Genomic DNA, 14,296 nt, shown 5'->3' with positions numbered 1-14,296 from the left:
GATGACTCCGCTCAATTTTGTGGATGCCTCTGCGAACGCCACCTAGTAATTTTTTTTCTTATTAATTTTATTAAGGTTGGTATTAACGCGATTCAGCGATCAGAATACGTTTGTGTTCCCATTGATTGATTTATTGATTGAAATTCCTTTGTTATGTAACAACAATGTTTTGTATATGTTATGTTAACACTGTCACTAATGTGACCATATGAATCGAACAGTCTAAGAATCATCAAATACATCGAGTTATTTTTGTTACATTATAACCTTTCAATGTGCTATATCGCATTGGGTGCAAAAAATGCCATTAATTTTATTAAGTTTGAAACATATCAATACAGTAATTTCGAAAAAAACTATGCTTATTAATGGTAAAGCACTTATTTTATTATATAAGTGACGAGTTGATAAAAAGCCAACTCGTCTTAAAGCCATCCACTTAAAAGTTTCTCAAGCCAAACTTTCATCTTCAATATCTGTTTGGCGACAAATATGGTAACGGTCGATCTTAACACCGTTAATATCCAGCTTTATTCGCATGATTAGTTGTTGTTTTTACTAGCCAAATGCAAGAATAACGATAGAATGTCAACAGTTTTATTTTTAATGTAAATTACTGTAACTTTCTAATCGTGCGCGTAAAAAATAATTTGTTAAACTGCGAATGAATGAACTCTGCAGTTTTATGATTTTGTTTAATTTGTTTTACTATCTCGTAGTATATTATCGATCTCGGATAATGGAAGTAACATCAAAGAGTTTAGTAGAGTTTAATCTCTATTTTTACCCCACACAGTAAATAAAACATGAGATGATTGTGTAACAGTCTTCCATTTGTTTTGATTTTCTGTTTGTGCATATTATGTAGTTGTTATTTCGTCACCAGCATGGCAACCCATAAGGCCCATGTAATTTTTTTTAAATTAATGTTTCGTGCTTATTCATGAGCCTATTTTAAGGGATTTTGCACATCTACAAGAAACTCCACGTCTAACAGTATGCGTAGATTTTCCCTGTGATTCACACGAGCTGAGATAAAAGGGTTTAAAGAAACATGTTTGCCTATTAATGGGAAGATGGGATGCTTGGAAAAACGTTTTTAATACAAATCCCTAGTTTTTGCTCCACTTTCAATTTTTTTTGTATTTTACATTGACACGTATGCAGCTGGGTTTGAGAAAAAAGCTGAACCAGGATTTTCTTATCACATTGCTTTGTTGGATTAGGTGATTAAAAAATAATAATGGCCGAACACTTTAGTTTATGATGGTCCAAAATGCAAAGTTTTGGGGTTTTATTTGAACTTTTAGGTCCACTAAATTCCAGAAAACATATGCAAATTCGTAAACCAATTAAAGAAAACATCATTAAGTAAAAAACACGGAATATCTGTTTTATTACACCAACAAAATATGCTCAAAGGGAATGGGGAATTTCAATATGCAGTGTCGTTTTGGTCCAACAAATTCACTCGGGTGCAGTTTCCAAAAGATGGATGGATTTAATCAAGTTACTATACTGAATCTTTCCATTCGAGATATATTTCACTCTACTCTTGAACACAATTTATTCTCCTATCGGTCCCTTTAAATTTTTGGAAGATCTACAGGTTCTGAGTTAGTCAAATTGCGAAGCAAGTGGTCTTAAGAGCCAATGAATAACAACTAAATGCTCCATTAATTCTAAGAAATAGAACTTCATTAAAACCTTCCCTGTGGTAATTATGATTACAGTTAATATTTGGCATTACTGAATCCTTGGGTAATATGTAAGCCAAATTATTGACACAATTATCAAGAACCAATTATTTTACAATCACAGTTATGCTGCCCTTTAGGTAATCAGTTGGCTATTTGTTTCTCGATTACCTAAGGGTAATAATTCTGTAATTTGCTATACGAATTCGCATATAGCCTATTTTCTTGACTTTGTGTGCAACTTAAACCCGAATAGAATACATTTGAGACAAGATCAATAATAGATTACTTATTAAAATAATTAAAAAATCTTTATGTATGGAATAAAATCAATTAAATGTAAAAAAACTAAATCTCATTAGTATTTTCATATTTACTTTTTTATCTGATTAATATAGTACAATTACTTTAAATATTAAATAAGCATTTAACTCTACAAATCGTTATCTCTTGAATTTAGATTAGTAATATATCTAAGGGCCGCTTTCCCCAAATCACGCTTAACTTGAGCTAGTTTAAAATTAAGCTTGAGCTTAAGCCTTTGTTCGTTTTCTCCATGCCCACAGGTAAAAGGTTTAGTTTAAGCGTCCATTTGCTTTGGTTGGCTGCCCTGTTTGTGTTGTTTTCGTGTGGATTGCGTTAGATCAACTGTCAAAAGTTATGTTTATGTTGTATTAAATAAATATTGGATGAGAGGTTAGGACACAAATATAGTGTTATAACTGCTGCTGAGGTTTCATTACATTAGTTCAATTTAATATTTCATAAGTAATTCATCTTGGTTAGGTATCCTTTTTATTTAGTTTAGTAGAAGAATCTGAAGTGATGGAAGAATCTAGGGAGGCAATGCCGTTCAGATTACTCACATTATTAGATTAGTGGTCATCACATTGTGTATCTGTGGGAACAATTATTTGGCTTTGTAATTTCTGTTAATGTTACGTTTTGTTGTTCAAAGAATTGTCAGCCTTCAGCTAACAAATTCTTTCAAAAACGGGTGGTAATGTTAGCGTGTCACCGTCCCTAAATTAAGTGTAGTTTAGTTGTTTTTTTTTGCTTTTTGTATTTAAGATAAGCTGTCAATTTCCTTAGTTCTTTTTGGCCTTTTAGGCTTATGTAACGGCGAATCACGTGATTTCAATGCAAGTATAAGAACAAAGAGACACGTCGAAGTTACTTGATCCTGCATTGGAATAGGGAGGGGCACACGGGCATTGTCATCTAGGTATTAATCGCGCTTCACCCATCATACTGTCAAAATCATTTCTCAAAGTCAATATCTACACACACATTGTTATGGAATAAAACTTAATCTCAAAACTTAATCTGTTAATCTCAAGTTTCAGCATCAAAACTATTATTTTATTTTTATCTCCCCGTCCTCATTAAGACATACTCTCCCTTTTTAGAGTAGTGGTGGTAGCGATACCACCTGTAGACCCTTGGACTTTACTTGTGACCGGTACAAATAAGAAATGTTCCTGATGATAAAAAAAATCTATTTAACAATATCCAATTTTGAGGTTATATTATTGGAAACAGACGACTCATCGACCTCTTTCAACAGCTTTTCTTCTTCTTCTCTGTTGAGCTTAAATAAAGCCTTGGGTTAAACCTACTGTAATGGTGGCTTAAAATGTTCTTCAGCTTAAGCCTCATTCGGAGAGTGGGGAAAGTCAATATTGAGCTTAAGCTGCTACTTAAGCTAAACATCTAGCTTAAGTGGCGTTGGGGAAAGCGGCCCTCAGACATGTATTTCAATTAAATCAGTACTTGAGAAACACTTTTTTAATGCTTTAAAATTTGAAAAGGTCACACTTTTTATTCCTATTATATTAATAAATGGATAGTAATATTTCTTTTTAGAATATACCGTAGGTATAAAAAGTAAAACGTTAGTTGAAACAATCGAATGAGAGCAGCTATCACTTTTGTTCTCGTTCAAAATTAACTAATTGCTATTGCATATTCGTTATAGATATTGCAATTTAATATTAGACAGTGGTGCAATAAACTTTGCAATTCAACCTTGTCTGCAATAGAATATTTATTAAATGGTTGACTTGTCACTTTGGAGTCATATTAGTTGTATTTTTTTAAGGTTATTCCCCATAAAACTTTGTATTTGTGTATAAATTTGGGTATTGCCAGTTCATTTGACTTAAACACATTTTTGTTGAAAGCGAAGTTAAAAAATGAATAATAAAAATGCGTGTATGAAGTAAGCAGTAATTGCTTGCCAGTTTGCAGCTAGTTTTATAAAAAAACCGAGTATTTAGCAGCAAATTTTTCATCTTTTTTAAGGTCGATTCACACATATCAGTCCAGTCGCAGTTCCGTTACAGTCCAGTCACAGTTTAGTCTCAGTTGCATCTGCAATTTCTCAGGTAACTTTCCGTCAGTTGGTTTCAGTCAGTCTTCCGTTTCTAATATTTACAGTGATGTTACAGTCTAAAATGTTAAATTAAAACCCTATATTTTATCCAAATTTCAATGTCTATCTTGTTGATTGTTAAAAACAGTACTCAAAATATAAACATAACCATAAAAATACTATTTTTTACCTCAAACACGTCCGTCAGTTGTCCGATCAATCCTAAAATATCGGTGAAAAGAAATCTGAAATTGACTGACGGACGCCGGCAGAATGACTGATGGCACTGCAACGGATGAGTGTAGAAAGCGCAATAAAAAATCCATCGAAGAATATTTTTGTTAACTGCGACGTGCCTGAAGTGACTGGACTGTGACGTGACGTAACTGATGTTTGTGAATCGACCTTAAAAGTGTTGTGCCGTGATACTTAAATTACCTACGCCTGTGAACCGTAATTGTTGTTTAGGAAGTTACAAGCAAAAACGCACATACAGAGTGAGAAACAAGCAAGCAGAGTTCAACATAGCTGTTTCACGAAAGCCTCAAAGTATTATCTTTAAACATTGTATGAAGAAAATGGCAACCTATCAGATATGTTAAATAACAGTAAATCGTGTTTCGTAACCCACGCTTTCACTGCGAGTAGGTTTTTTTTTGCGAATTTCCCATATAGGGAATAAGCTATTACCGTAGGTCTCATGGTAAGACCTGGACCCGGGACCGATTTACTTATTCGTTTTGATGTCCCCAGAGGCCAAAAACAACATCAGTTCAAATCCATTTGTTTATATTTATATACAGGTTGTCCCACGAAGCGGTTTACACCTTGGATTTAATATTTCTTGTCCATTTATAGACCGACAATTTTGAAACTTTACACAATTATTTATAGAGTAGGTTTTAGAGATATCCTGGAGAAATTCTGTGTGTATATATATATATCGTTAGCACGATAACTCAGGCAAAAATTATACGATTTCAATGAAATTTGGTACAAACATGTAAACATATTTATTCGAACGAATTTGCGAACCAGCATGATCGGAACTTGGGAACAGGGTTTAATTGGGTGATTAGTGGTAAAAATTGGTTCTTCTAGTTTTTGACCCACAAAGCATAACATTTTCTCTCAAGATCATTTTAAAGAAAAAAAAAATAATTTAGTGTAATTGAAGAGTTTGGTATTCACTAACACCAAACTTCTCAGTTTGGTCATATTGGTTACGGTGAAAATTCAAAACATTGTTAACTTAAAACTCCAATGTTATTCTTATGAAGAATAAGTATACTGTAGAATTTTGCTTGTTTATGGATATATTTTGATCAAACTTGGTAAATTTATTCATCTTTTACTAAGCTAAAATTATTTTAATAAAAAACACACTTCATTAACCTCCCTTTAGCAGCAGACCACGGGAATCATTAAACCTAGTGTTATTGAAACAGATTTAATTGGAAATCAAATCAAGCAAATGGAAATTCGCTTAGTATGCAGGCTTGCTGCGGCGGGGGTATTTTTGTATAGCATGGTACACAAAGCAAGTAAATACTGCAGTAACGTTATAGTTGGATTCCAATCAAAATCGTTACCAGACCCAGTTAACATTTAGTCATTCTATCAAATTAAAGATGCTTTCTAACTCAGGACCAGGGTTTGAACAGTTCCCTTACGTTAAACGTAAATAAATAACGCCACTGACGTAGGTAGATAGACACAATAACAAATCATTCTCAACAAAATAAATATTTTATACACTCTTATGCAATTTATCATGTTATTTTTTTCACAATCATGTTTTCATATGTTTACAGAATCTTTTACAATAAAGTAGATTGTATGTTAGTATATAATTTCATTTCTTAAAAAAGTTCTGATATTTTTTTTATTCTTATTATGTTAATAAACCTTTGTTACTTAAGAAATAAAAGTTAGGTAAGAATATTTAAAAATAATTGTAAAATACCTTGCGCTTGATGAGATATCTGATTTACATTCCTGGAATATCTCTTTAGTCATTAAAATAGCAAACAATTAATTTCAACTCTTTCCCTGCTTGTAAAGACTGTTAATTGTTTTCTAATTACTAAACTTGCAAAGGAGGCCAGGTAAACCTTTTAGTCAGTATAACCTTTTCTTAGAGAGAGCTTTCTAGATACACAACTCCTTCCCAAAAAAATACAATTAGAGTTTTTTTCAAAATTAATTTTTATCATAGAACATTTTTAAATTTAAAATATACATACCGAAAAATTATTTATTGCACTATAATATTAAGCTTTTTTACATAAATCTTAAACAAATTTTTTGCTGCCTTGAAGCCAAAACACAAGTCAAAATGCTCACAGTTTATGGTCGAAGTTCTACTCGTTGAAGGTCTCCAGATCAATTTAGTAGACGAATGTAGTAAGTTTATCTCATGAAAGTGATATAACGTCCCTATGAGAGTCACTTGCCGCATTATTGTTGCTGACTCAACTTCTCTTCTCCTCTTTCATTCGATATTATCTTCAAAATTGGTCCTAGCTCAACCTTTCATGCACAATTTTGTAAAAAGGGGAGGTTGCTCTTTCACGTCAAGAATTCCTTTATATAGATTTTCATGCAAACATTAATATAAAACCCCTGCCGCACTAAACCTGCAGACTATGCAAATTTCCATTTACCTGATTATAATTTCACTTAAATATGTTAGGAAATTAGACTATTGACAGGTTTGGAACTATTGTGATAGCTTTTTGTTTACAGCACAAACTATTCATTATGTTATTTGATTACACCTTAAAATCTATCATTGATCCTATGTAGCCTAAATGTGTTTACAGTCTGAGTAAAAAAAACATACTATTATCAACTTAGGTAATACAGTTAAATTTCATTTATAATTTAAATGGTAGGAGGGAAACCATTTTTAAGGCATTTTCAAAGAACCAAAACAGTCTCTTTTGTATAATGAACCCTCTGCAAGACACGGGTATAGCTGCTAGTAGTGTAATAAACTAGGATTCTTTCAAACTGTTGACTATTTGTACAACGGTTTACCAAATCCTTGTTTTAGAATAAACACATACATATTCGGAGGCAGCTTTTATAGATCAAATAGAATGTAGTTAAGCAACTGATGCAGTCACAATCACCTATAGACATTATCAACACGAACCCAGGGCCAAATGCAAGCATGCCTGCGTAACAGAACTATCTTAACTGTCCTAATCTCGGACTCTGGGGACAAGTTACAATAACTTGGAAGCTTATCTCAGCTTCCAGTGAACTTTGATCCTTACATGTTTGTTACATGTGAAGGTAGTTTAAGCTCTCAGCTCTATTTCATTCAAGATTAAGTTTTATTTTAAATAACAATTAAAAAGGTCGGTGGTCTATTAACAGATTTTTTTATTGAACCAGTCAAATACTATTTCAGTTTATCATGAGCAATATTGATGGAATTTAGTTGCTGAAATATGCTTCGCCATCAAACAAGGATTGAAAATCATTTTAATTTCCAATTATTTATGAGTAGGCTTATTTTTGTAATATTTTATACAAAGAGCTTAATAAGATTTCAGCATTAATTTATATTTTTAAATCTAGTTTTGCACATTGATGCAATATTTAAGTTTTCTAAAGCTTCATTAAAACTGCACTTCTCATACGCACAATATTTTAGGTAACTTTACTTCGTATGTGATATTATGCTATGGCTAATTTAAAGTTACCTTTGATTAAAATTCAATTTAAATCTAGATATAATGACATTTTCAAAAATATATATTGGTTGTATATATAATAATTTGATTTACATTTTACTTTTATGTAGTAATCTTTAGAATCCATATTACTAACTACATGACCTTAATACAAATTTACAACTGCAATAACCTATAGATTAAGAGAGCTGAAATTCAGGTAAAACTGTAAATAATACATTGCACTTATATTTATATAAAGTATTCATAAACAACTATCAAATGTATATTTTATAATCATTGAAAGTATTATTTCACGTTCTGTCTACATATCTTTGCCTATTTTACTATTGTATAGAATGCACGAATTAGCTTTGATATCTTTTCACTTGTATGATATAAATTTGTTAATTAATAATTTATATTGTTCAAAAATTTTCTGCGGACATTTTCCATCACGATAGTAAAAAAATACACAACGTTTTGGATCTGGAATCTGATCCCGTCCCCAGGTGAAAAAAACTTAACTAACCTCCTAGGTTGGAACACAGAGCGTAACAGTAAAAAATATGCACAAAAAGAAAAAAAGAAAAAAGTAAAAAAATACGCAGTCAAAAAATATAATTTTGTATTGTTTTTTACCATCGTGATGGAAAATGTCCGCAATAAACCTTTGAACAACATTAACTCACCATCACTAACAATGAACTTCAAACGAATTATAATTATTATAATTGTAAACATTTATTATTGTTGGAAATCGCTACCTGTAGAAATATTCATAGTAAACTGTCTTATTGTAAAGTATCTATGCCGTCGGGAAATGACATAAAATAAAATAGTTTTGTACTATTATGCAGCTGATTTGTTGAAAAAAATCTAGATTCACGAATGGTTGTCCAAGGAACATTTTATTCCCAAGGTAACGAGCGAGAAGTCTGTGAGTTATGTTTGGAGAGATAAAAGCCACTGGACCTTCGCCAAGTAGTTTGGGTTCCCAAAACCTCAAGTTTTCTGCAGAATATACGCGATAAGAATACAAATCTCCCTTGAGTCATAATAATACTGTATATGAACTTCTAAATGGATGTATTGTAACTATTATATACTTTATAGCATTAAACTTAAAAAAAAAAAACACTATAAAAGTATGAAACAATACAAATAATCTATTAGCATCATAGCAAAGCTTACATAACGTTGGATTTTGGCTTTAGAGTTTGAAAAGAAATCATTGAATACTGCATGCAATATGTGATAATTTGTTCCCACCACTATTTTGTAGTTGTCTGCACCACATGTAAGATATGAAGTGAATTGTTCAATGATCGTACCTACTACCTGTATGTGGTTTAAGTTATTTACTGTATTGCCTTTCAACCCACCAGCACTGTTAGACCTAGTGGTATAAGAGATATGACTTTATTGCTTCTAATCTGAGAAGAGTTCCATTTACTGTAGTAAATTATGGACTCAATATGGCTTTTAAAATAATAATAAGAATATGATTATTGTTAAATGATGCTTTTTAAGAAATGTAATGTTTATATCTATATTATAAAGTTAACAAGAATAAATTAACCTGCCCAACGGTTGTGCAGAATATTATAAGCCTATTTCATTTTTAAAATAGCTATGTTAAATTGTGAATTAATTTGCATTTATAAGTTCTGATCACTTACATTGAAATGTCATAGCAAAATGTAAACATTGTGAGGTTCTCATTGCAGCCATGGAGACCATTTAATATATTAACTCAATCATCCAATTTACTTACAAATCCTCTCCTCACAACTTTGAAAGCCAAAGGGTCGAAGCCCTTGGTCAGTATCGAAGCGGGAATAGTCCTAAACGGAACATTGGTATAGGAGCTATATTTTTATACAATTCAAGCCGATTTAGCTTAATAGGTTTTAAGTGATTGAGTAACACATACAAAAATGGAAACTATTAGAATTTTATATAATATTGTAGATAAGGATCAAAAACGGTTGAGAAAACCGTAAGTCGCACATCTATTAACCTAACCGCATGCATGAATAAAGATATTGATGTGAAACTTCCCCCTAAATTTTTGTTTTTCAATAAACCCTTTCCTAAGGGCACAGACACAATTAAAGGGCTCTATATTTACGTTAAAGTATTGAAGATGCATTAGCTGTTGGATTTGTTTTATTTTAGTTTTTGTTTGTTTAAATTTCCCCTGCATACATCTTTTGTTTCTCATTATAGATTTTTACATTACGATAAAGTTATTAGTTTTATTCCTGCTACACAGTTTAATGCAAACACACAAGCGAAATTTTTAAAATAAGCAAAAAGGATGATTATGATATCCTGTCTAATTTGCAAAGTTGTGTAGTGTAATTGTTTTTTACGGTGGATTTAGACACTAACATTATTCTCTTGCAATCCAAGGACAGAGTAACTAGTCAGATGTAATATTTCTTTTTAATTTAGCTAGTTAATGTGGCGTCTGAGATATCTGGTTTGCATTATGATCCTATAGAAGTTTATATCCTGTCATAAACAACCTGAGCCATCTGGCAAGGTTCCCGCCGTAAATGTGATCTTTCTTCCATTTCTTTACATCAATTTAGTTTTTATTGTTTTTATACTATATGAAGGCATAGATTGTTATTTTTATAAAATTTTGTTTATTTTACTTTTAAGACTTGAGCTCGGATTAAAAAAAGCCACTGTACGCATCAGGGATCAAATATACCATTGTATATTGTTGTATATTGTTGAGTGTTTTTTTTCTTTTTATGAACCATACGTTAAGCAATGAAATTTTGAATAGGAACAAGCACGCATGAGCAAATTTCTATTATATTTTCACTAGATTATATCCTTGAAAATTTCAGATTTATTCTCCATTTACATAACATAAGTTTAACGATTAGATATGTTTGTTGCTACAGAGAAGGTAAAATGTAATATAGTAAAATATTAATAGGTCATATTAAAATACACGAATTTTCAAAATTTGATGCAAATATGTTTATAACCATTAAACTACAACAGTTTACTTATTTTCCATAAGAACAACATGAGAATTTTTAATTAACAGAGTTTCAGGATTTTCTTCCTAACCATTAAGTGTACAACAACGCTTCAATATAAGTTTAACAAGTTATTTACTGTGAAACTAGTCAGAATGGTTAAGGAAGAAATTTCGAAATTGTATGTTATTAGGTCAAAGAAGGTGAAACTAAATTTTACCCCATACAACTGCCCATACGACCCCGTTCCCATTCGAATAAACGAAGGGTTACACGTTTGTATCATATTTAAATTATCCAGCTTATCATAATGTAAACAAAATATGTTCTCTATAAGGATAACATGGGTACGAAAAGCCACTGGAGCAGAACCCAAGAGACTTTTAAAATGTAATGTCAGTTTGCAAATCTACACACATAGATTATTATATATCATTTTGGTATATAATTTGTGGGGTTAGTTCTTAAAACAAAATAAGCCTTATTGTTCACAAACCGTGGAAATTGACCGTTGCTTAAAAGGCTTACGCTAATTCATCTAACTGTGATAAATAGAGTGAAATTATAAAACATTTAAGCCTTGTTTAATCCAAATCGGTTGGCTTGCTTATTGCACCGGACTTTCCTGTGAGGCAAAGACTCATCGCAAGCCATAGCAATCAGACCCATCATAGATGTAACTGGCGCTTCTGCGTGACCCTTGCTATGTGTGGCAGGCACCATCGGTGTTTCCCGTAGAAAAGCTTCGGTGAATCTGACCACGTCCAGTTTTTAATTTGCCACCGAATGTGCTTTTACTTAGACGCTGCAAATTGTCTCAGATAACCATCAAGGACATCGAAAATTATGTACAAAATATACATGTTGTAAAATGGTAATACCCAAAACAGTTATTATTGAAAAAAAAATAGATTAAACAGTTCCTAAATACTAAAGTGTGTAAAAAATCACAATAAACAATAATTACATCGTTGAAATATATTTAATCGATTTTAACTTATTATTGACAAAAGCTTATACATTATCACAAATGTTATTTAAATTACTATACATGAAAAGTAACAAATCAAATATTCAAACTATGAACAATTACTTCATAAAAAAGCCACGTAAAATATGCAAAACCAATTAAATGTTGATTGTATTGTTTCTAAAGTGAACTGACAGTCTGCTGAATACATCGTGATGGCTTTCATACATGGACAAAACACATTAACATTGTTGTCACTCAGTAATACATTTATGTCTCATGTGATTTTGATGAGTTCATTGTCTTACAAATCAATCTAAAAACATTAAATTTGTACTTTTATTGACAAGCGACATTATAGTTAGTTAGTTGGGAGGATGAAATTGATAATTAACACTAAATAACATTGTAGGTGGTTATATTATTTGGAAATTTTAAAGATAACAAACTATTTGGAGTTTATTAGAAGGTGGTTTTGCCGAGTAATATGATTTGATATGGTTATCAGTTAATTATGGTCTCTTAATTGCTCCTCTCGTTATATTCCTAGTATTTTGAAGTTATTATAAGAATGTGCTGCTTAATTACAGTGACATTAGTAAAGAATTAGAATAAAGTACATTGGTTCCTATGGTATAAATAGTAATAAAGTTAATAATATATCCTACAGTACCATATAAAAGTATAAGCAAAAACGTACAGAAATATTTCTAAATTTGTTTAAGTAACCCAATATATTGATAAATCTTTAAGTAAGCACCTTTAATCTGATACTGTACCTCACAGTTATTGAAAGCTTTTATTATATATTATTACAAAAAAGGAAGTAACAATACGTCTAATAACACTTAAACTTCATTTACACTTTATACCGTTAACTTACAAGACGGTAAATGTTTAAATATGATCATTGGATATTTTGTTCGAAATTTATAAGGTAAAGTTGTTCACTTAGTATTATTATGAATGATGAATAGTTATTTAAAACTATACGATTTACTTTGATGATATTATTGTAGCCGATAATAGTACGCCATTATCAATAGGTGTTGAGGTCCTTGATTGCATTACATCTGGATTGATCTTAAGTTCTAGGTTAAGCTTAGGATATTGGGTATTCAGAGGAATTTATATCGATTAGCGAAGTGCATATCAATTGTCAACTATATTATAGACGATAATTTTAAAACAAGTTATGGTTAGCTTATAGGTAATTATGGATAACAAGTCATAGTTACGAATAAAACAGAATACTTCAGGTAATGTTATCGCATCTGAATTCCTGCATAGAACACAGCTTATTTAGGATATGTTATTGCAAATTAATTTAGCTAGAAATTATACATTCACATATTAAAAAGCAGCGTTTTCGTTGTAGGCTTAATACAGCAAAATATAGATAATCTCTTTATGTCCAGTCTTAAAGGATAACATGAAACACCAGATAAACATGACGCTCGGGAAAACGAAGCAGCTCCAACCTTAATATGTATTTCATTACATTTTTCTAATAAATTCTTTGTTATCAACATTTATATCTTAAGGTTTAGAAGAACTTTCTCCTATAAAAAAATGTTTGAATACATGGGCTAAGCTATTTCTATATTAAACTTGTCAACTGCTAAACTACATCTATGTATTATATTTCGACTAAGAGTTTATAATAATTCATTTAAAGCGTTAGAAATAAATAAATCAAGAGTAAGTATGACAGTTATGACATGCATACTTTATACAAATGTATGCACATACAGTTTACAGTATGCACAAATTTAGTTGTATTCAAAAAAACATTCACAAAATTTACAACTTACTCTATTTCAGCTAATTTAAACACAATATTGGCTGATGTCTTATACAAACTGTGCCCTTCAAAACTACAAAGATGTTGTCAAAACTCACATATAAAGTATTTTAATGTAAATATTGGTTATTTTTACTTGATTGGTTTTAATATGCTTTAAGAGCATTAGCAACAGTATTTATGTAAATACAATTATGGTTTTATTAAGTTAGATGTGTGACAAAATTTTGCAATAAACTGTAAATGAAGATAATGAATTAAAAATTAGATTTTTTTTTTTAATTTTGACTAGGAAGACCTTACGGACATTAAGACCATGAGACATGAAAACGATGAAGACAAAACCTGTAAAAGTCTGAAAAATAGGCTACAAAATAAATGTTTAAATAATTATTTCAATAGTATTTTATATTGTAATAATTCACTAGATGTAATGTAGTCAAATGCCCCAAACGACCGTTGTAAAAGAAACTCTACAATGTTAACTTGTGAAAGTTGTTATGTAATTACTGAAGTAAATGTTAAAGTAATAGTATATTACGTTACTAGTCCTGAAAATATGTGTTTACCGGACGAGTGTGGTCGTTACCGTACCAGACGAAGTCGAGAGCGGGATTACCATACAAGTCCGGTAAACACATTTTGGTCGAGTGACATACGATATTTTACGACATGCTTTTCTAAGCTAACATAACAACAACAAATCCTTATGTATTCTCACCGACTTAAGGACTAACAATCACTACTGATAATTAGAGGT

This window comes from Macrosteles quadrilineatus, unplaced genomic scaffold (genome assembly GCF_028750875.1).
Source record: "Macrosteles quadrilineatus isolate MER2022 unplaced genomic scaffold, UCM_ALF_1.0 Scaffold_6__1_contigs__length_79288215, whole genome shotgun sequence".
NCBI lineage: Eukaryota > Metazoa > Arthropoda > Insecta > Hemiptera > Cicadellidae > Macrosteles > Macrosteles quadrilineatus.
Note: the sequence above shows the minus strand (reverse complement) of the source record.